This window comes from Leuciscus leuciscus (assembly GCF_965113295.1).
Source record: "Leuciscus leuciscus genome assembly, chromosome: 3".
In the NCBI taxonomy this organism is placed as follows: domain Eukaryota; kingdom Metazoa; phylum Chordata; class Actinopteri; order Cypriniformes; family Leuciscidae; genus Leuciscus; species Leuciscus leuciscus.
This window is the reverse complement of record NC_138727.1, coordinates 57,969,884-57,991,772: the sequence shown is the minus strand read 5'-3', so window position 1 is coordinate 57,991,772 and position 21,889 is coordinate 57,969,884. Positions and strand designations below refer to the sequence as shown.

At 41.5% G+C, this 21,889-nt stretch overlaps 1 protein-coding gene across 1 annotated transcript in view; it reads left to right on the top strand.

Annotated features, from left to right (window-relative positions):
• Nucleotides 1-1,334: 1,334 nt before the first annotated feature.
• Nucleotides 1,335-21,889, top strand: part of LOC309495538 (hemicentin-1-like) — a 118,540-nt gene continuing 97,985 nt past the window's right edge. Inside the window, exons 1-2 of the mRNA XM_082165320.1 lie at nt 1,335-4,162; nt 4,317-4,663. The gene's annotated coding sequence lies outside the window, so the exon portion shown is untranslated. The remainder of the gene's footprint in view (nt 4,163-4,316; nt 4,664-21,889) is intronic.

The following is a 21,889-nucleotide window of genomic DNA, read 5'->3' as shown; positions in this document are numbered from 1 at the left end:
TTGTGTTGGTAATACATTGTCAAATATGTTTAAACTTAAATTAACTACCTATACAAGTTATGTATGTCTCTTTGTATTAATTTGTCCTGTTATTGACGTAATGCGCGTCATTGAAAAAATGCGCAACCAGATGTTCGAATAGTTCGAATATTCGTGTGTTTTTTAGAGGGAATATTCGAACGTCATTTTTGAGCAATTTTGACAGCCCTAGTTTCATCCTGATCATATAGTGCTGTCACAGTGCTTGTTCCACCTGACATGCAATAACAATAGCGGTGTCAAGTGTCAGTGATGGTTCCAGCAGGAGTCTGTCTCGCACTGCTGGGGCATACGATCGTTCGACCAGCTGATCGCGCAGCATTTCACTTTCCATGTCACCATAAGCACATGATGAAGATAATTCCCTCAAAGCAGACAGAAACTGTGAAATGGTCTCATCAGCACGTTGAGAACGCTGGCGGAAGCGATGTCCAGCGACCACAACATTAACCTTTGGAACAAAATGATTCTCCAACGCTGTCATTGCCTCTACAAATGTAGTTCCAGTATTAGGAAACGTGTAAAACAGCCTCTGGCCTTCAGTCCCCAAACTGTGTAGTAGAATAGCACGTTTCCTGGCCTCCGGCCATGAGTCTCCAGTAGCATTTATAGCAAGCAAGTCATTTTCGAACATTTTTCGACAGGTAGCAAAAGGAATCGCAGGCTCTCCACTGCATGGCAGAAAAGATGCAGGCGTAGGCACGGAAATCATCGTCGACAATTTGTTGTGTATTGAAGTATTAAACGCAAGACCGAAGTAATTCCTTCGATGCTCTTTTATTTTAACACCTGTCAAACTTGTCTTCTAGAACATCTCACCTCTCATTCTACTCCCCAAACAGCACTTCAACACTTCAGCATTCCACTGCCACCTTGTGGTTAACTATGAACACAACAGTTGTGACTTGTTTGATTATACTTGCTTATAGGTAAAGCTAATTGTTTATTGGTTTTTTTTTATTATTTGTGTCACTTAAACATTTTTAAGCTGTGTAGAAATACAACTGTTTAAATATTAAATTCACTTTAAATATTTAACATTTGGAATTCATCTTTATTCAATAAATTACTAGTGTCAATACTAGTACCCATGGATCCTTGCAGTGCCGACTTTCCACAATCCAATCAACAAGTCCCACTCATTTTTTTTTACTTGTTTGATAATCCACTTCACAAAATGCTTCACAATATGGAGGTGAAGTTAGTCTTAAATTCTCTTTAAGTGCCGACTTTAGTTACTGGACCTTCACCTTTTGGTGATACAACATAATCAAAGTCCCTTTTAGGGAAAGTTAGTTTATTTGCAACCCTTTCAGGCAGGAACCCTTTTTCGCTCATGCAAGACCAACTCCTATATGCTTGAAGGGGCGAAATATCCTGAAAAAATGTTGGCCAAAGTCACATTTTAATAACATATTTCAAATTTACATGATCCATAAAGATCCATAAATGTTTTTTTCTGATGCTCAAAAAAAGTGTTTATTTCAGGTTTGTCCAGAAAATTCCAATTTGGATATTTTATTTAGAAGGCAGGACTTCCATTACCAGAGCTGAAATATTTGGTATGTGAAAAGGCCTCAAGCGTTACTCTGACAGGACTGATTTCCTCTTCCTCTTCGGTGTGACGTCCCTCAGCGTCTCTCCATCGCTCAATGAAAGTCACATGATCAACACTGTGATGCTGATGTCAAAAGTTCATGCATTTGGTTTTCTCACCTACAAAAGAGGAAACAGTGTATAACCATGTTTAGAGACATGTGATGCATTCAAGAAGGACAAGGCAACTGACACATTAAAAAACGTAATAGTTATCATGATAAAAACATTCAGATGAATCAATTCTTCTTCATCAGCGTCTTTAAAGTTCTTTATTTAACTTCCCGTTTGCTTTTAATCAGTAAATTGGAGGTTTATCAAGTGCACAGTTTGTTTTGACGTCACTGCTACTGCAATACCTTCCAGTGTTTTACAAGCTAGGATTAGTTGGTCTGCATATGCAAATTAAAGTACAGTTATTAAAGCAATTATTTTCTCTGTTTCTTAAGAACATGTTCCTTGTCATTACAATCTATTTGCAACTTATTGAAAACAGATATTCCCAAGTTTGAAAACATTATTACATGAGCATCTTTATTGACTGACGTAAAGTTTCTCTCAGTTTAATGTGTATGCCTTTAGTCTAATGTTGTCTGTTAAAACTCTTCCTCTGCTCGATCTGCACTAGTTGAGGTGTCATAAGTGTTAATCACGTGTCATTCAGAGTGTAAATACGCCTATACTGGTTTCATCCTGATCATTTATAGTGCTGTCACAGTGCTTGTTCCACCTGACATGCAATAACAATAGCGGTGTCAAGTGTCAGTGATGGCTCCAGCAGGAGTCTGTCTCGCACTGCTGGGGCATACGATCGTTCGACCAGCTGATCGCGCAGCATTTCACTTTCCATGTCACCATAAGCACATGATGAAGATAATTCCCGCAAAGCAGACAGAAACTGTGAAATGGTCTCATCAGCACGTTGAGAACGCTGGCGGAAGCGATGTCCAGCGACCACAACATTCACCTTTGGAACAAAATGATTCTCCAACGCTGTCATTGCCTCTGCAAATGTAGTTCCAGTATTAGGAAACGTGTAAAACAGCCTCTGGCCTTCAGTCCCCAAACTGTGTAGTAGAATAGCACGTTTCCTGGCCTCCGGCCATGAGTCTCCAGTAGCATTTATAGCAAGCAAGTCATTTTCGAACATTTTTCGCCAGGTAGCAAAAGGAATCGCAGGCTCTCCACTGCATGGCAGAAAAGATGCAGGCGTAGGCACGGAAATCATCGTCGACAATTTGTTGTGTATTGAAGTATTAAACACAAGACCGGAGTAATTCCTTCGATGCTCTTTTATTTTAACACCTGTCAAACTTGTCTTCTAGAACATCTCACCTCTCATTCTACTCCCCAAGCAGCACTTCAACACTTCAGCATTCCACTGCCACCTTGTGGTTAACTATGAACACAACAGTTGTGACTTGTTTGATTATACTTACTTATAGGCAAAGCTAATTGTTGATTAGTTTTTTTAATTTTTTTGTGTCACTTAAACATTTTTAAGCTCTGTGTAGAAATACAACTGTTTAAATATTAAATTCACTTTAAATATTTAACATTTGGAATTCATCTTTATTCAATAAATTACTAGTGTCAATACTAGTACCCATGGATCCTTGCAATGCCGACTTTTCACAATCCAATCAACAAGTCCCACTCATTTTTTTTACTTGTTTGATAATCCACTTCACAAAATGCTTCACAATATGGAGGTGAAGTTAGTCTTAAATTCTCTTTAAGTGCCGACTTTAGTTACTGGACCTTCACCTTTTGGTGATACAACATAATCAAAGTCCCTTTTAAGGAAAGTTAGTTTATTTGCAACCCTTTCAGGCAGGAACCCTTTTTCGCTCATGCAAGACCAACTCCTATATGCTTGAAGGGCGAAATATCCTGAAAAACTGTTGGCCAAAGTCACATTTTAATAACATATTTCAAATTTACATGATCCATAAAGATCCATAAATGTTTTTTCTGATGCTCAAAAAAAGTGTTTATTTCAGGTTTGTCCAGAAAATTCCAATTTGGATATTTTAATTAGAAGCCAGAACTTCTATTACTAGAGCTGAAATATTTGGTATGTGAAAAGGCCTCAAGCGTTACTCTGACAGGACTGATTTCCTCTTCCTCTTCCTCTTCGGTGTGACGTCCCTCAGCGTCTCTCCATCGCTTAATGAAAGTCACGTGATCAACACTGTGATGCTGATGTCAAAAGTTCATGCATTTGGTTTTCTCACCTACAAAAGAGGAAACAGTGTTTAACCATGTTTAGAGACATGTGATGCATTCAAGAAGGACAAGGCAACTGACACATTAAAAAACGTAATAGTTATCATGATAAAAACATTCAGATGAATCAATTCTTCTTCATCAGCGTGTTTAAAGTTTTTTATTTAACTTCCCGTTTGCTTTTAATCAGTAAATTGGAGGTTTATCAAGTGCACAGTTTGTTTTGACGTCACTGCTACTGCAATACCTTCCAGTGTTTTACAAGCTAGGATAGTTGGTCTGCATATGCAAATTAAAGGTATAGTGGAGGATCTTTCCAAATTTTAGATAAGACCCGCCCTCTCCACTTTTTGAAAAGTTTGATTGATTCACCAGAATGATTGACAATTAGGAGGACCAATAGTATAGGTTACCCACCAGGAAGTAAAACATCCTCCGCTATACCTTTAAAGTACAGTTATTAAAGCAATTATTTTCTCTGTTTCTTAAGAACATGTTCCTTGTCATTACTATCTATATGCAACTTATTGAAAATAGATATTCCCAAGTTTGAAAACATTATTACATGAGCATCTTTATTGACTGACGTAAAGTTTCTCTCAGTTTAATGTGTATGCCTTTAGTCTAATGTTGTCTGTTAAAACTCTCCTCTGCTCGATCTGCACTAGTTGAGGTGTCATAAGCTCATGTGAAAGTATAATGTGTTGATCACGTGTCATTCAGAGTGTAAAAACGCCTATACTGGTTTCATCCTGATCATTTGTAGTGCTGTCACTGGTCACTGGTGTTGGTGAAACGGGTAAGAGCATGATTTTACAACTGTTCTGTTAAATATCTTAAGTGTGGGGGATTTATGGGAGATTGGTTGGGGCTAGTTGTCACAGGGCTGTGTCTCAGTAACTATATGGTTTAAAATCAAAAGTCTAATTGCACAAATATTTTTTCTCTAGCAGTTTTTTGTATGTTGGTGACAAACACCTTGATAAAAATCAACTTTGATCTTTTAACAACAGATAACTGTATAATACAGGCTGACTATATAGTATAATGAAAGCTGCTGTCAATCAAAAGGTGGCAGGGACAGACGTTGGACAGTTCCGTACTCAAGCAGTGCAAAAACGACTGTTGCTCAGCTATAGTCAAGATACAGGGGGTTTATGTTGAGCTTGTGTCTTCATCTGTAGGTCCAAGAATAGGCTGAGGCTAGTGCTATTATTAGTTTAAAATAAACCAACAACAAACACATATTCTCTGCGCTTCCATACATTTCTCAGTAGATCAAAGAATCATAAAGTCTGCTCTGGAACAGACACAGCGCACGAGTGCTCAGCCCACTCTCTCTCAGAATCTCCCAGTTTCCCAGTGGCTTTTATCCGGTCTCTCCATGCCAATTACTGCAACAAGACACAGATGTTTATCATTATGCACTTACTTACTCACCGTCTCTCTTGCCTTGCCCAAATAAGTAGCAAAGTTTGTTGATAAGGAAGGAAGAAGACAGCCAGTGTGTTAGACAGTTCCATACTCAAGCAGTGCAAAAATGATGGTTGCTGTCATTTTCTTGCATAAATAAAAGTATTTAATTGATTTCTGTTTGACTTTAAGCTAAGAACTAGAGCGTATTTCTCTTTTAGTTCTCTGTTCAATCTCAAATAGTCAACAGCTATAGTCAAGATACAGGGGGTTTATGTTGAGCTAGTGTCTTCATCTGTAGTTCCAAGAATAGGCTGAGGCTAGTGCTATTATTAGTTTAAAATAAACCAAAAACAAACACATATTCTCTGAGCTTACAGACATTTCTCAGTAGATCAAAGTAGCATAAAGTCTGCTCTGGAACAGCCCACTCTCTCTCAGAATCTCCCAGTTTCCCAGTGGCTTTTCTCCGTGACAATTAACACAATAATGCCCTATTCGCACAGGATTAGTATTACCTGGTGACCTCTAGTCATTTGTAATAATTGCAGAGGTTGTCTGAGATCTTAATCCCGTGCGAATCGGCATCTCTGTGATTTGGCGGGTCGTTTATAATTTTTTCAAGGTTTTTGTTTCCTGTGCGCTTTTTTATCCATCTTTCGTGAAGAATGGAGTTGGAGTGTTTTGATAGTATTTTGGGTGCTGGGTCATATCGCTATACACCATGATACGATACAACTATACAATTTGCAGAAAGAGAAAGCTGAAAACCATCAGAAGAGCAAAAACAAAAAGAATGATTAGATGGAGATGGATGACATGTATAGCAGCATGTGGTAAGGAACATTCTTCTGTTTATGATATATCCTACAGCTAGACCTATAATAACAACAATACATTTCCAAGCAATAGCCTATTGACATCATATACGGGAGATAAGTCAGTAAATTCGAGTAAAATCACAGGCTTCACTTGTCCCGTGCGAATGCGCGACTCCTCAGTCCACTCTCTCTCAGAATCTCCCAGTTTCCCAGTGGCTTTTATCCATTTCTCCATTCCAATTACTGCAACAAGACACAGGTGTTTGTAGTTTTGCACTTGACCTGCTTACTCACCGCTCGTCTCCTGTCTCTCTATCCCGCTGCAGACTTCACTGAACCACACACCCCCTCGCCACAGACATATATACAGTATAATATATTTGATGAAACATCTAATGCAATGAGAATATGAAAAACGTAATGTGTAACAATGAGACAGAAACGACAAGACTTGCATAAACCGCCAGGACTAGTCTTACAAGTTAGTCATCACATTTTTTTCTTTAAAACTGTTCATAACTTTACGTCAGTTACATAAAAACGTACATTGGACTAATCTGATACCGAAAAGTAAGACTGACTGATCTGATCTATCATACTAGATCTTAAGACACTGTCTTATCATAATGGCTATATTTATGTAACTGGCCCTTAAAGTTGAAAAATAAGCCACTGTACATTTGTTGTAGGTGTTGATAATGACATCACTCAGAATGGCTCCTCCTCTTCCTCTGATCGTTCTTCTCATGATTCATGGTTAGTCAATGCAACACTTCAGAAACACTCAAGATAAATTTGATACTGCAATGTTATATGCACAAGCTGCTGCTAAATTGTTCGAGATGAATTCTGTGTTTCAGGGGTTTCTAGTGATGATTGGAGTGTGAGTTACAGTCCTTCACACATCTGTGCACTAAAGGACTCAACAGTGATAATGAGATGCACTTATACATACCCTACTGGATATCAGATCGATAAAGTGTTCTGGACTAATAAAAATAGTGTAGATCCTCCAGATCTGTCTGAGGACCCTGAATACAGTCAGAGGCTTCAGTATCTGGGAGATAAACAGCAGAACTGCACCGTCAGACTGAGTCATGTGACACTGAAGGATGAACACATGTACTATTTCAGATTCATCACTGATAAACCTGGTGGAAGCTGGACTGGTGCTGCAGGAGTGACTCTTACTGTCACAGGTGACTTTGGTGAGGTTTATCTCTTCTTCTGTGCATTATGTTGAATAATAATCAGTGTATGACAGCAGCACTAGATATAATGTGTGTGTTGTGTTCAGATCTTCAGGTGGAGTCTCCTGAGAGAGTGACAGAGGGAGATTCAGTCAATCTGAGATGTAAAAGCAGCTGCGCTCTGACTGACAGAGCAACATTCATCTGGTACAGAAACTCACAGCCATTAACTGAGAGAAGAGACAGAAACAATGAACTCCTGCTGCAGTCAGTCAGAAGAGAGGATTCAGGCAGATATAGCTGTGCTGTAGACGGACACACTCACATCTCTCCTGCTGTTCAGCTCAATGTCATGTGTGAGTACAGATTCATTAGTTCTTTTTAAGATTAGGAGATTGTGTTTGAATTAGATGATTTAAGGTTTTCATTTTTGTACTTTTTAGACCCTCCAAAGATTGTCTCAGTGTCCATCAGTCCATCTGGTGTAATAGTGGAGGGAGATTCAGTGACTCTGAACTGCATCAGTGACTCAAACCCTCCTGCAGAAATCAGCTGGATTAAAGGAGGAACGATTGTAGGATCTGGAAGAATCTTCAGCATCTCAAAGATCAGCTCTGATGACAGTGGAGAATACAAGTGCAAGTCCATCAATGAACATGGAGAGAAATACTCTGATAATGTGTCTTTAAACGTCATGTGTGAGTTTATAATAAAACATAAGTTTTGGTTTTGGTTCATATTAGTCATTTTAAAAATGTGTCAGAGGTCTTAAATAATTTGGTGATTGTTATTAGACCAACCCAGGAACGTCTCAGTGTTGATAAATGGATCTGGTGTAATAGTGGAGGGAGATTCAGTGACAGGTGAAGGCTCATATACTTACATTAATCTTTCTAAAGTGATTAAAATTAATCTATTCTGTTCAGACATTTCACTCTTTTTTTCTCAGTTGCAGGACGTCCGGTGATATTATACATATCCATTGGAGGGGTTTGTGGAGCTGCAGTGATCATTACGATGTTAGTGATTTGGTAAGATGTGTGTCTGTGGTACTCTCTCGTGTGTGTGTGAATGAATGACAGCTACTCAGTTAGTTATTGAATAATGAAATCTGAAGCTCATTACTGCAGTAAATCCTGAAGATAGACCAGATTTCATCACATTCAAAACGGCAGTGCCACGTCCTAGAGAAATATCATTAGTTCAAATCATATCTGTGTATTAATCATCAAATAGGTTCTAATTGGGTGTAATTGTTTCAAATCATTGTCTTTAAAGGGGAACCAGGTGTTTGAAACAGAGAAATGACACACAGGAATCTCAGGTGAGAAAAAATAATTTGGTTTTCAGTAGTTTACTAAATTCATTTGTAACTAAAAGTGAATGTCTGAATTAGTGACTTTTTCTAGTGAGCTGTTTATAGACATTATTTATTTTCTCTTTATTCTGTTTTTTCCTTTAATGGCAAAGATGAATCATTCCAGACCCGATCATGACAGACACAACGCTTATGATGTTGAATTGAGTGATCCTGTGTATGAGAATGTAACGGTAAGTGTTTCCTACAGAAGACTAAACTCTCTTCACCTTTAGTCAAAAGAAATTAAACGCTCAATGTCAGTGTGAACATATCTATATTGACTAAGAATATGGGGAATTTAAATAACACACTCCTGTTTTTACTTTGTCTTCATTCATAAAGGCTGCTCAACTTGATGATTGTAAACCCGAACTGGACTCGCCTCTGTATGAAAATCTTCGAGCAAGTAAGAATACCCACTAGATAGAGACAAAACCCAATCTATTAGCCTTTCCTCTTGACACATGTTGTTGATGCTTTTATTTAAATATTTCAGTATTAAAGTTTTTACTTTCTTTCTTTCTTATTCAGACTAACAAGAGGATATAGTGGTTTGGACACAGTAAATATTACAGCCTTTATTCATCTATTTGTGGGAGGAGCCCTGAATGATTGACAGGAGTGCCATGATGATGTGTGACTGAAGTAATTAAGGGATCGTTTTATAGATGGATGTGTGATAATGAAAGTAAATGGTTAATGATGTATGTAAAACTGTGTAATCACTAGGCTGTGTGTTTCTCTTTATGCTTTTTTATCATGTGTGAAGCTTACTTCATTTAGATTATTAATGTTTTTGACCGTGAGTATCGGTATTGTTCATGTTTCCAATAAAAGGCCGAATAAAATAAGGCTCTAGAGTAAAACTCCACACTTTTCTGTCATTCAATAAATTAGAATAACAGCATAAGAAATATTAAAGACCATTACACTTAGATATTGCTAGAAAGAAAAAAATACATCAATCTACATAAGATTATTAATATAAAGATTACTGCACAAAATAACACTCGCAATATTGCTGTTGTTCGGAACAACAACATTTCAATTAAAAAAAGTCCTTAATATACAGCAACTTACGTTTCAACTTATTCCTTCTACGACGATGAAAACAGTTCAAACAGAAACAAGTTGTGAGTGACTAACCGAAACACAGACCACTCGAGCTCTACTTCGGGTTTTCAGTCTCCCGCTCGGAGCGATACTGCAGCCAGCCAGAGAAAACACGGCCGATAATAACAATAACTTTTGTTTTCTATAGTGCCTTTAAAGGAGCTTACAGTATAAGACAATACAAGTAAAGTAATAAACAAAATACAAAATAAATCAAACAAAAAAGCATAGGTGGATTAAATAAACAAGAAACCAGTAATGATTACCACAATCAACAATAACCTAACTTTCCTAACCAAACCTAACAAACAGTTTTTAAATGCGTTTTAAAAATTCCAAGCAATTCGCTTTTCTGCAGCTGAAAAGAATAGCATGGGGCGCAATTTTAAAAAAGAAGTCATAACAACGTTTTGTACACGAGGGTCAAATGTTAATGGGGAATCAAAGATAACTCCTAGATTCCTTAATTTCTTCTTAAACTCAAATACAGAACCATTAGAACCACAGAACCAACCAAACAGGCGCCTATAAAAGTCATGTCATAAAAGTCATAACATTTGTGAGTCATAAAAACGTTCAAAAACCAGATTGAAGTTGCTCAAAAAGATTAATAACAGAAAGATGGTTATGCAACTGTGAAGCTACAACTCATTGTAACATTTTAGCCAGGAAAGGAAGATTTGACATAGGTCGACTAGTTATTTAAAAGCACACTAAGCAGTTTCCGTTTTTCTCAAACAGCGACCCCTAGAGTCGCTGTGGAGTAACTGTATTTAACGTTACTGATGTAAATACCACTCATGCAGAGCCGTCGTCTTCTTTTCCTTGACTTTTCTGACCGCGCTTTCTTCGTTTTCTTCGTCGACTCTGCCATGATTCACGTCTGAAATGCGTTCTAGTGTCTTCCATAGAGGCTGCTTCATATGTTGTTGATGTATGAGACGTCGTGCCGTAAAGCAAATCGTGATTCTTACGAGATTTGTCAGGGCGCCACCTCTCAGACCCCCCCCTCCCCCCTTTTCATATCTGAACTGTAACAAGTGAGGCAAAATCAGGTTGCACAAAATTCTGAAAACAGGGCACCCGAAAAACTTGCCGCACTCGCATTAGAACTAAAGGAGAGGAAGGTTGTTATAGCAAGGAGCAGAGCGAGTATAACTTGATTTCACGGACCTTGCGAGGAGCAAATAAATCCAGGTTAATAGCCAGCGCATTATTTAGCTGTGAGATATCATCATCCAAGGGCGTTGAGTTCAATTCAGTAAGAGATGAGACAACAGTTGCAAATACTGTCTGATCAGTTGATTTCCACATTTAAACAAGCGCTTACAGCAGCAAACTATGGGATCCAGAATTTATTTGTTACATGGCCTTCCTCACAGATTATATGACTGCACATCTGAATTATCTGAACACACAGTTACAAGGTCGGTCTCGGACTGTTTCAGACCTCTATGCGCATATGAACGCTTTCCAACGTAAACTAAACCTTTTTCACAGCGGATTTTTGACACACTTCTCTGCCTGCGAGGAGATGTGCAAAGATGCTCCCAAATGCAAGATGTGATTCGCCAAGTACAGAAAAGAAATTGAAAGTCTACAAGAGCAGTTCAGAATTTACTTCCAGGTCTTTCACATCATCCAGCCTTGCATATGTCAGGGTATTGTAAAAGTTGTGTTGTTCTATCCAGCCCACCAGGGGGACTCAAGGAGTACTGAATGCACAAGTTACACACGAGTAAGTGTGTTCCTGATGTAAACAAGCTGAATACAGTGTTGTCCCATGCAGCTCTTCAAAAAACCTCAAGAGTGATTAATGCCTCCTTGTTAATGCATACTAGAAAGCATAGACCTCTTCACAGACCCTCTAAATGCAGCTGTCAGTGCGGAGCCTGAAGAGATACAGCTAGAGCACTGGTCACACCGGTTGTAAGTTTGCAGCTAGAACTCTACAAACGTATATTGCGAGCCTTCGATCCCTCCATTACCATTACTCCAAGTTTAGAGGCGAGTATTATTGCTAGTTTTAATTTAACACATATGCATTGCAGTCAGCCTTCAGTCTAGATTATTGCCATATGTGAAGTGGAATGACAAATCCCTTTCCCAGTTGCAACCAATCTCCTCCTTGGTTTTCCTGAATTATAAAGTGGTAATTTTTGGTTCTCTTAAAGCATTATGGAACAAGAAAAAGCAAATGTCTGTGTTGTACAGGATACAGCTTCTGCCAGGTCAGGATTTGCATAAAGGTTTAAAGCAGTTCACAGGTAGCCTGGTTAAAACCAGACCATTCTCAGTAGTAACTGAGTTATGGTCTGGCAAAGCTCCATAGACAAATAATTTCCAAAGGGGCATCACCAACGGACGTCGCTCAAATACCTAAAACCAATCAGAGCGATCATCATCGTGTAAAGCCATATGCTGCGTCCAGGGCCGGTTCTAGACATTTGGAGGCCCTAGGCAAAATGTATGTTGGAGGCCCCCCTGCCACACCCTCCTCCCCTCCACCTTTTAGAATTCACGAGTTTACACTTACACATCAAATTAAATAGAGTAAAGATTATGCGTATTTGGCGAGCTCTCCGGGGGAGGGCTCCGGGCTCTAAATTTTGGCCTGAACCAAGAGTATTAACCCCTGTTTGTGATAGAAATAATCTAGAACTAGATTGCATTGTATTTTGGATTGTGTTGTTTACATCCAATAAGAGATTATTCAAATCAAAGTGAGGGAGATGAGGTGGTGGAGGGATACTGATAAACTGTCAGTGAGCAGAGGTAAGTCTGCAGTATATACCTCTTATCTCGTTGATTGGGTTGATTAACTGAATGTGCTCCACTCGCATTTAATAAGGTTTAATTATCTGAACATGCTCCTCCCAAACTTTGTTAATAAAACATCATTAAATAAAAAGCACTTGAAACAAATATGATTCCTAACCATTTTATTTATACAAAACCTGTTATAAGTATTTTTATATTTTTACTTAAATATGCATATTAATAACTTTAAGTTAAACACACCAAAAAAAACAAACAAAAAAATCTGAAAAGTAATCTGGACCAGCACTTATTATTCTCATTCCATGGCCACCTACAGAGGCACTCTTCTGCTTTTTTTTTAAGCAAACTCATCAATAACTACTTCATAAGAAATCTGCTGTGCGAGTTCTCTGTTAATGCTGATTAAAGCAAGTCCACTAAGCCGTTCCTGAGTCATTGTGGAGCGCAGGTAATTTTTTACAAGCTTCAGTTTTGAGAAGCTTCTCTCGGCAGCTGCTACGGTTACTGGCAGGGTAACTGCAATTCTGAGAGCAATCCAGAGGTTTGGAAATATCTCCTGCAGTTGCTTCTGGTGAAGGAATTTCAGAAGCTCCAGGGCTGTGCTTTTTGATGGTAATGGTGGAAGGTTGAGTATCTCTTCAGCCATTTCAATTCCAGAGATATCTGCATGTCCTTCCTTGCTGAGTGCCTTCTCAATGTCTTCACAGTGTTTCTTCACTGTAACTCTTGACATGGTTGCAACATCATTGAAATTCAAAAGGATACCAAAAGTGTCCCTAACATTTTCCATGGTCTGAAATCTCTCCTCAAGAGAATGAAGTGCTACATCCACAACTATGTTAAAAAAAGTCACTTCCAGGTTTCGCAGTGCGTCGGTCAGAGGCTCATCAGCAGCCTCGTAAGAGAACTGCTTCCTGGTGTTACGCAGTCTCTTCTGTTTGAGAACTGCCTCTAGATTCATTTCTTCACATAGATCCTTTGCAGTTGCTTGTGCTGCAGCAAAGCCAGATGCCCTATACTGTGAGAGTGCTGCTTTGGTGGATGTAATCAAGTTTGAAGCAACGTCCAGTTGCATAGAAGATTATTGGAAAAGCTTATTGACCTGGGTGACAAGTGTCAGAATGTCACACCACACAACAGAACAAATCAAAAAGCGATAAGACCCCAATTCTTCAGCAAGAGCTTGGGCCTCCACTTTAGAGACAGGGTCAGACAAACTCTGCCGTACTTCTACAAGCGCTTCCCTGATTTGGGCAACCTGGAACCTGACAGCCTGTCACGGTTGGTCAGAAAGTGAAACGAAGATTCAAGTGCGGTAAAGGAAATTTTAATAAACAATAAACAAAAACCAAACTACAACAAAACAAGGCAGGAATAACTCGGGTACATCACCAGGGGAAAACAAAGACAACGATCGACACAGACTGCAAACAAGTGGGAACTAATAAAGGGAAACTAATCAAGGGGGAACAGGTGGGAGAACTCAAACAATAATCAGATAACAAGTGGGAGGGATCAGACAATGACAAGAGCACATGGCCCAAAATAACAAAACACCCATGTGCAACACAAGACAGGACAGGCATGTGACATTACCCCCTCCCTACGGAGCGGCTACCAGACGCTCCATCAGACCAGGGTGGGGGACGGGAAGGACAGACCAGGGCGGGGCGGGAGTGACAGACCAGGGCGGGACGGGAGGGACAGACCAGGGCAAAGACAGTCCAACGGGCGGCCAGGGCGGAGACGACAGTCCAACGGCCGACCAGGGCGGAGACGACAGATCATCGGGTGGCCTGGAGAGAGGAGACGACCCCTCGGGCGGCCAGGGCGGAGACGACCCCTCGGGCGGCCAGGGCGGAGACGACCCCTCGGGCGGCCTGGGCGGAGACGACCCCTCGGGCGGCCAGGGCGGAGACGACCCCTCGGGCGGCCAGGGCGGCGACGACCCCTCGGGCGGCCAGAGCGGCGACGACCCCTCGGGCTGCACGGGCTGCGACGACCCCTCGGGCGGTGTAACTGGCACCAACGGCTCAGGCACTGGAACTGGCACCAACGGCTCAGGCACTGGAACTGGCACCAACGGCTCAGGCACTGGAACTGGCACCAACGGCTCAGGCACTGGAACTGGCACCAATGGCTCAGGCACTGGAACTGGCACCAACGGCTCCGGCTCAGGAACAGGCACCAACGGTTCAGGCACTGGAACTGGCACCAACGGCTCCGGCTCTGGAACTGGCACCAACGGCTCAGGCACTGGAACTGGCACCAACGGCTCAGGCACCGGAACTGGCACCAACGACTCAGGCACCGGAACTGGCACCAACGACTCAGGCACCGGAACAGGCACCAACGGTTCAGGCACTGGAACTGGCACCAATGGCTCCGGCTCTGGAACTGGCACCAACGGCTCCGGCTCTGGAACTGACACCAACGGCTCCGGCTCTGGAACTGGCACCACCGGCTCAGGAACTGGAACAGACACTGGCTCCGGCTCAGGAACAGACACTGGCTGCGGCTCAGGAACAAACACTGGCTCCGGCTCAGGAACAGACACTGGCTCCGGCTCCGGCTCAGGAACAGACACTGGCTCTGGCTCCGGCTCAGGAACAGACACTGGCTCTGGCTCCGGCTCAGGAACAGACACTGGCTCTGGCTCTGGCTCCGGCTCAGGAACAGACACTGGCTCTGGCTCTGGCTCCGGCTCAGGGACAGACACTGGCTCTGGCTCCGGCTCAGGGACAGACACTGGCTCTGGCTCCGGCTCAGGGACAGACACTGGCTCCGGCTCCGGCTCAGGAACAGACACTGGCTCTGGCTCCGGCTCAGGAACAGACACTGGCTCTGGCTCCGGCTCAGGAACAGACACTGGCTCTGGCTCCGGCTCAGGAACAGACACTGGCTCTGGCTGGGCAGACGTGACGTGAACAGTCTCTGGCTGAGCAGACGTGACGTGAACCGTCTCTGGCTGGGCAGGCGTGACGTGAACAGTCTCTGACTGGGCAGACGTGACGTGAACAGTCTCTGACTGGACAGACGTGACGTGCTTCCTCTTCCTCCTCCGCCTCCGGACCACCGGACTCGAGACCACCGAATCCGGGACCATCGAAACTGGGACCCCCGGAACTGGAACCACTGGACTCGGGACCACCGGAACTGGGACCACCGGAACTGGGATCACCGGCACTGGAACCTTCTTAGCAGGGGGTTTACAGTGACGCTCCAAGGAATTAACTAATTCCTCAAACGTCAGATGTCTCAGGGCTCTCATGACCATAAAGTCGATGGGTTCATCAAGGGCGTAATTAAACAAATCCTTCATAGCCATAACCCCAAGCCCCAGTCCCTCTACAGCAGCGCAGAACCTCAATGAAAACTCTCGGATGTCAGTCCCCTTCTGACGAAGGGAACTCAACACACAAAATCTCTCGATGTGCTCAAAATGAGGGCAGGAAATAGGAGGCTGGAGTGAATCCTTCCGCTGAATCCTCTTCATGGTCGATCGTTCTGTCACGGTTGGTCAGAAAGTGAAACGAAGATTCAAGTGCGGTAAAGGAAATTTTAATAAACAATAAACAAAAACCAAACTACAACAAAACAAGGCAGGAATAACTCGGGTACATCACCAGGGGAAAACAAAGACAACGATCGACACAGACTGCAAACAAGTGGGAACTAATAAAGGGAAACTAATCAAGGGGGAACAGGTGGGAGAACTCAAACAATAATCAGATAACAAGTGGGAGGGATCAGACAATGACAAGAGCACATGGCCCAAAATAACAAAACACCCATGTGCAACACAAGACAGGACAGGCATGTGACACAGCCTGAACACTTTGCAATCTGCTCTCCCACCTTGTGTCACTCCATGATTTAAGAGTGAGGTCCACATATTTTTTCAAAATAGACCATATCTGAGTGGATCCTGAAAAAAAGGTGAATAGTTTCTGCAGGTGTCCAAAGAATCCAATGGCATCCTTTGAAGCTCTTGCAGCATCTGCTAGAACCAGGTTTAATGTGTGTGCCCCGCATGGGACAAACAGGGCTCTTGGGTTCTTTTCAAGCAGCCTGGCTTGTACGCCTTGCTTCTTGCCCTTCATATTCGACCCATTGTCATATGACTGACCTCGACAATCCATGAAGTCAATCTGAAGGTCCTTCAGCCTGTTTAGGATTACCGAAGACAGATTCTAGCCAGTTGTCTCTTCCACAACCAAGAATCCCAGAAAATATTATTTTATTTCTGGCTCTGGCTGTAGTTCCACAATACGTATAATGATAGACATCTGTTCCAGGTGGCTAATGTCTGGTGTACAATCAAGGATGATAGAAAAGTACTTTGCAGTGTGGATTTTTGCAACAATTTCTTTGGTCAGTTGACTACTCATCAGATTCAGTAGCTCATTTTGTATGTCTTTCCCCAAGTAGTGTGTGTGTGTACTTCCATCTTTGATTTTAGCCAAGTGCTCCTGCATGACTGGATCAAACTTTGCCAACAGCTCCACTTCCTTTAAAAAATGACCATTATCAGAAACATTGAGTTTGTCTGTGGATCCCCTAAATCCAAGATTCCTCTCAGCAAGAGACTGTATAATTGTTAACAGTCTTGTGAGAACATTCCGCCACCTCTGTCTTTCTTCCTCCAAAAGGGTCATCTGTCTCTGGTCTATGGTTTGACCTGTTTTAGATCGCAATTCTAATTCTCTCCACTTCTGCATGGTGCTTATATGCTCAGAACTGTTCTCATGACTGCGCAGGATGGTGTGGATGTTCTTCCAGTCTTTTAATCCTCCTTTAATGAGCTTAATTACTTGGGTAGAGAAAAGTTTGCAGCTGTAGCAAAATACTGCATCATTCACTTCTGAATATGACAACCATGATCGTTTGACTCTTTCACCATTAGGCATTTTTCTATAACACAAACTGTGTGAAAAGGCTCGTCCATCTGAATTTTTGGGAAAAACATAACTTTCTCTGACTTGAAATGGTCCTCTTCGCACTGCCTCTGCTCTGTAACTTTGCGCAATTGTGTCAGGCCACAAGGCTGGATCAACAGGTTGAGCTTCGGGTACTGTGCTTCCTATTTTACTTTTTGTTGATGTTCCAGGTCTGGCATTGTCTCCTCCAGACTCAATGACTTCTAGTTTTTCACTACTATTGCATTCAACCTCATGGCTCCTCTCTGGCCCTACACTCTCTTTGCCCTGTAGTTGGTCTTCCTCAAAATCACTCTCTTGCTCCTGTCTCTCTTTGCCCTGTAGTTGGTCTTCCTCAAAATCACTCTCTTGCTCCTGTCTCTCTTTGCCCTGTAGTTGGTCTTCCGCAAAATCCCTCTCTTGCTCCTGTCTCTCTTTGCCCTGTAGTTGGTCTTCCTCAAAATCCCTCTCTTGCTCCTGTCTCTCTTTGCCCTGTAGTTGGTCTTCCTCAAAATCACTCTCTTGCTCCTGTCTCTCTTTGCCCTGTAGTTGGTCTTCCTCAAAATCACTCTCTTGCTCCTGTCTCTCTTTGCCCTGTAGTTCTTCTGACTCACCACTGGTTTTTAGAAACCTCATCAGTGATCCTACAACAGGTAATGTTTAAAACAAATAATGTCAATAGAGAGGCTACATTTGTTTTTCTACACTGTAAAAAAAAAAAAAAAAAAAAAAATTGTTTTTTTTTTCTTTTTCTCATTGCTTAATGTTCATTTAATGACAGTTTTTATTTTATTAGTCAGGATTATTTTTTATTTTTTCAGTAATTTGTTCAGTAATTTCTTTATAGTAACACACTAACCCCTTATTTGGGATAATGAACAGTTTTGTTTTTGATAGACTAAATATGTCATATTATGTTTTGTAGAGAAATACATTTAATATGAATATACCCGTCCTTCGGATGAGACGTTAAACCGAGGTCCTGACTCTCTGTGGTCATTAAAAATCCCAGGATGTCCTTCGAAAAAGAGTAGGGGTGTAACCCCGGCATCCTGGCCAAAATTTGCCCCTTGGCCTCTGTCTATCATGGCCTCCTAATCATCCCCATATACTGATTGGCTTCATCACTGTCTCCTCTCCACCAGTAAGCTGGTGTGTGGTGGGCGTTCTGGCGCAATATGGCTGCCGTCGCATCATACAGGTGGATGCTGCACATTGGTGGTGGTTGAGGAGATTCCCCCATTCTATGTAAAGCGCTTTGAGGGCTCAGAAAAAGCGCTATATACATGTAACGAATTATTATTATTATAATTATTATACACAAATCAGCTCCTAGTGGAAGTGATAGAAATAAACTACTAAATAAAAAGTCTAGTTCGTTTCTTCAACTGTAATCGTGTGCTTGTTCATATGCTTAAAATTATTTTCAATAAATATTGCAACAGTATTTATGATTGGAAAACGAAAAAAAATGAAGTAGGTATATTATGATCGAGCAGTAAATGCAGGCTAAACATCTGCGTTTTAGAAGATATACAGACAGTTGAGATAGCTGTTTTGAAACATAATAAACAATGCTCTAGTATAGTGCGCTTGCTCTTTGACTGACAAACTTCTTTACTTTTTCTTTAACTTAGTATTTTGACAGTCAGCGCCTGATTAGGGCTGGAAATCGATTCCTTGATTCAGAGGCGTAAGGAATCAAGATTTGATTCCACAGGTTGTAATCAGTGGTGTAGTGGTAAAAAAAAGAGGTGGGTAAACTATAAATTCTGGTGGACCACGACGTGGTCACCCGGTAAGGTGGGCCACTGCCTACCGGTGTATGTGTATCTTGATGACATCGCTATAGGCTATCATTTGATGGTACTACCAAGGTGTTGTAGAATAACCATCAGGACATCGGTGATGTGTAAACTGAATTTGGCAACAATACAGTGAATTACAGTGAAGTTACTGAATATTTTTCATAATAAAAATCATCAAAAAGATACATTTACAATTTTACATACAATTAAAAACTTTTTTAAAATAAGTGTTGTAGTATAACCATCAGAACAGCAGTGATGTGTGAACTGAATTTGGCAACAATACTGTGAATTACAGTGAAGTTATTGAATATTGTTCATAAAAATCATACATTTACAATTGTATATACAATTTAAAATAAATTTTTCCCAAAATAAGTGTTGTAGTATAACCATCAGGACATCAGTGATGTGTAAACTGAATTTGGCAACAATACAGTGAATTACAGTGCAGTTATTGAATACTTTTCATAAATAATAATCATAAAAATGATGCAAAAAGATATTTATACAAAATAAGTGTTGTAGTATAACCATCAGGACAGCAGTGATGTGTGTACTTATTTTGATGACACTATAGTGTGTGACAGTGAAGTTATTGACTGTTTTCGGGTTTTGCACTTTGCAGACGGTCCCTTCGGATCTGTCTCTCTGCCGCCTGAGCATAGAGATCAATGTATTTTGTCCACTGTGAGGGAAAGCTCGTTTTGAGAAAAAATAGGTTGTAGCTGCTTGTCTACATACTACGATTAAAAAGAGGTGTTATTTGTGTAGTAACAACATTTAGCTCACGAGTCATTGACCCGGGAAGTTCGAATCTGTGAATTTTCTGCCAACTTTACTCAACTCGGCGCGCTGCGCTCTCTGCTCCGTGTTTGCGCGCTGCGCGTTCTGCTCTGTAGTTAACGGCCCAAATGCTCGAATCATGTGCCGATCGGCGATCACGCACTGGAAAAGCAAAGTCCGCTCAAATAACGTGAAATTTAGAGGTGGATAAACGCACTTTGGAGGTGGGCAAACGCTATTTCCAAATTTTGGGAGGTGCGTAAACGGCGTTTACGTGCGTTTAGCCTCCACTACATCCCTGGTTGTAATCGATTCCATCGAGGAGAATCGACTCCTTTGTAAGATTCAGATCAACAGTTCATCATGAATTCGCCTCAGTGAAACAGTGACTGGAATTACGATTAATTTCCGCAAACAGATTTTTTGATTGCATTGTACGCTCAGATTCAAAGTGTCAGAAGCGAATTGTCCATCAACGGTGATCGCGCTCTTTTGAACTCAGAATAACCGCCAAATGATCTATCCCAAAAATTGAGCGTCAGCGTCAGTTCTGGTAGGCCAGGTAGTCAAGACGCTGCTAATGCTGTTTGCTAACAACACTGTCCCGTCAGATGATCTGCTCCAGCTGAGCTGTATTAGCTCGTTAACTCCCCTAGCTGCTCAATGGCCAAAGCTCAAACAAGGCGCCCTATTTAAAGCATATTCAGTTTGCTCATACATGCTTGCTGCTCGCTTCTGCTGATCTGTACGCTGGTAAAAAGCTGTTTAATTCCTTCATCTAGCTTGTTTCTCAGAAGGTGGCTTAGTCATCCCTTCATAGCGCTTACACTGTAGACTGTCAAAACAGTTCAAAGACAGATAATTCTAGGTGACAGCATGTTTTAGCTATTGTGGTCTTGAATAGTCATTTCAGTAATTAATTAATAATTTTTACCATAATATAATTGCTAAATTAGGGTGGCTCAGACGACACCGTTCGAGACACTCAATTTCTGTTTTGGGGGGGATAGCTCATCTAGTCAAAACAATGTGAGAGCCCTTATGCTGCTGCTGCATCCCCTCATGCTGATAATGCTGTCCCTATATGCGGCTGCTATCTCCTCATACTGCTGCTGTCCCCTGACTTCTGCTAATTCATGAATGGTCAGGGGACTCATCTGATCAGAACATACTGCTGCTGCTGTCCCCTGATTCTGCTAACTCATGGGTGGTCAGGACTCATCTGATTATAACATACTGCAAATTATCCGTGTATATTTGTAGATTACTAAGCATATAAATAGTTAAAATGAAATCATCCTCTGTATCTCAGAGGATTGCCAGGTGTGGTTTTGTTTGGGGGGATATTTTAGCTCTCACAGTCCTAAACTGTGTGAGCGTCCCCTAATGCTGCTGCTGCTGTCCTCTGACTCTCTGCTATTTCATGGTGCTCATGAAAGGTCAGAGGACTCCCTGAACAGAGCCATACCGCCAAATTTCAATTCAGGAACATCAACCTGTTTGCAATCTATTCAATATAATTCTTAAATATTTTTATTGTCTGTGTTCTTGACTTAATGGACCTGACAGAAATTGAGCGTCAGCGTCAGTTCTGGCAGGCCAGGTAGTCAAGACGCTGCTAATGCTGTTTGCTAACAACACTGTCCCGTCAGATGATCTGCTCCAGCTGAGCTGTATTAGCTCGTTAACTCCCCTAGCTGCTCAATGGCCAAAGCTCAAACAAGGCGCCCTATTTAAAGCATATTCAGTTTGCTCATACATGCTTGCTGCTCGCTTCTGCTGCCCGCCACCTCCCCAGCTCCTCCTTATGCTAACGTGGCATTTGCTTATGTCA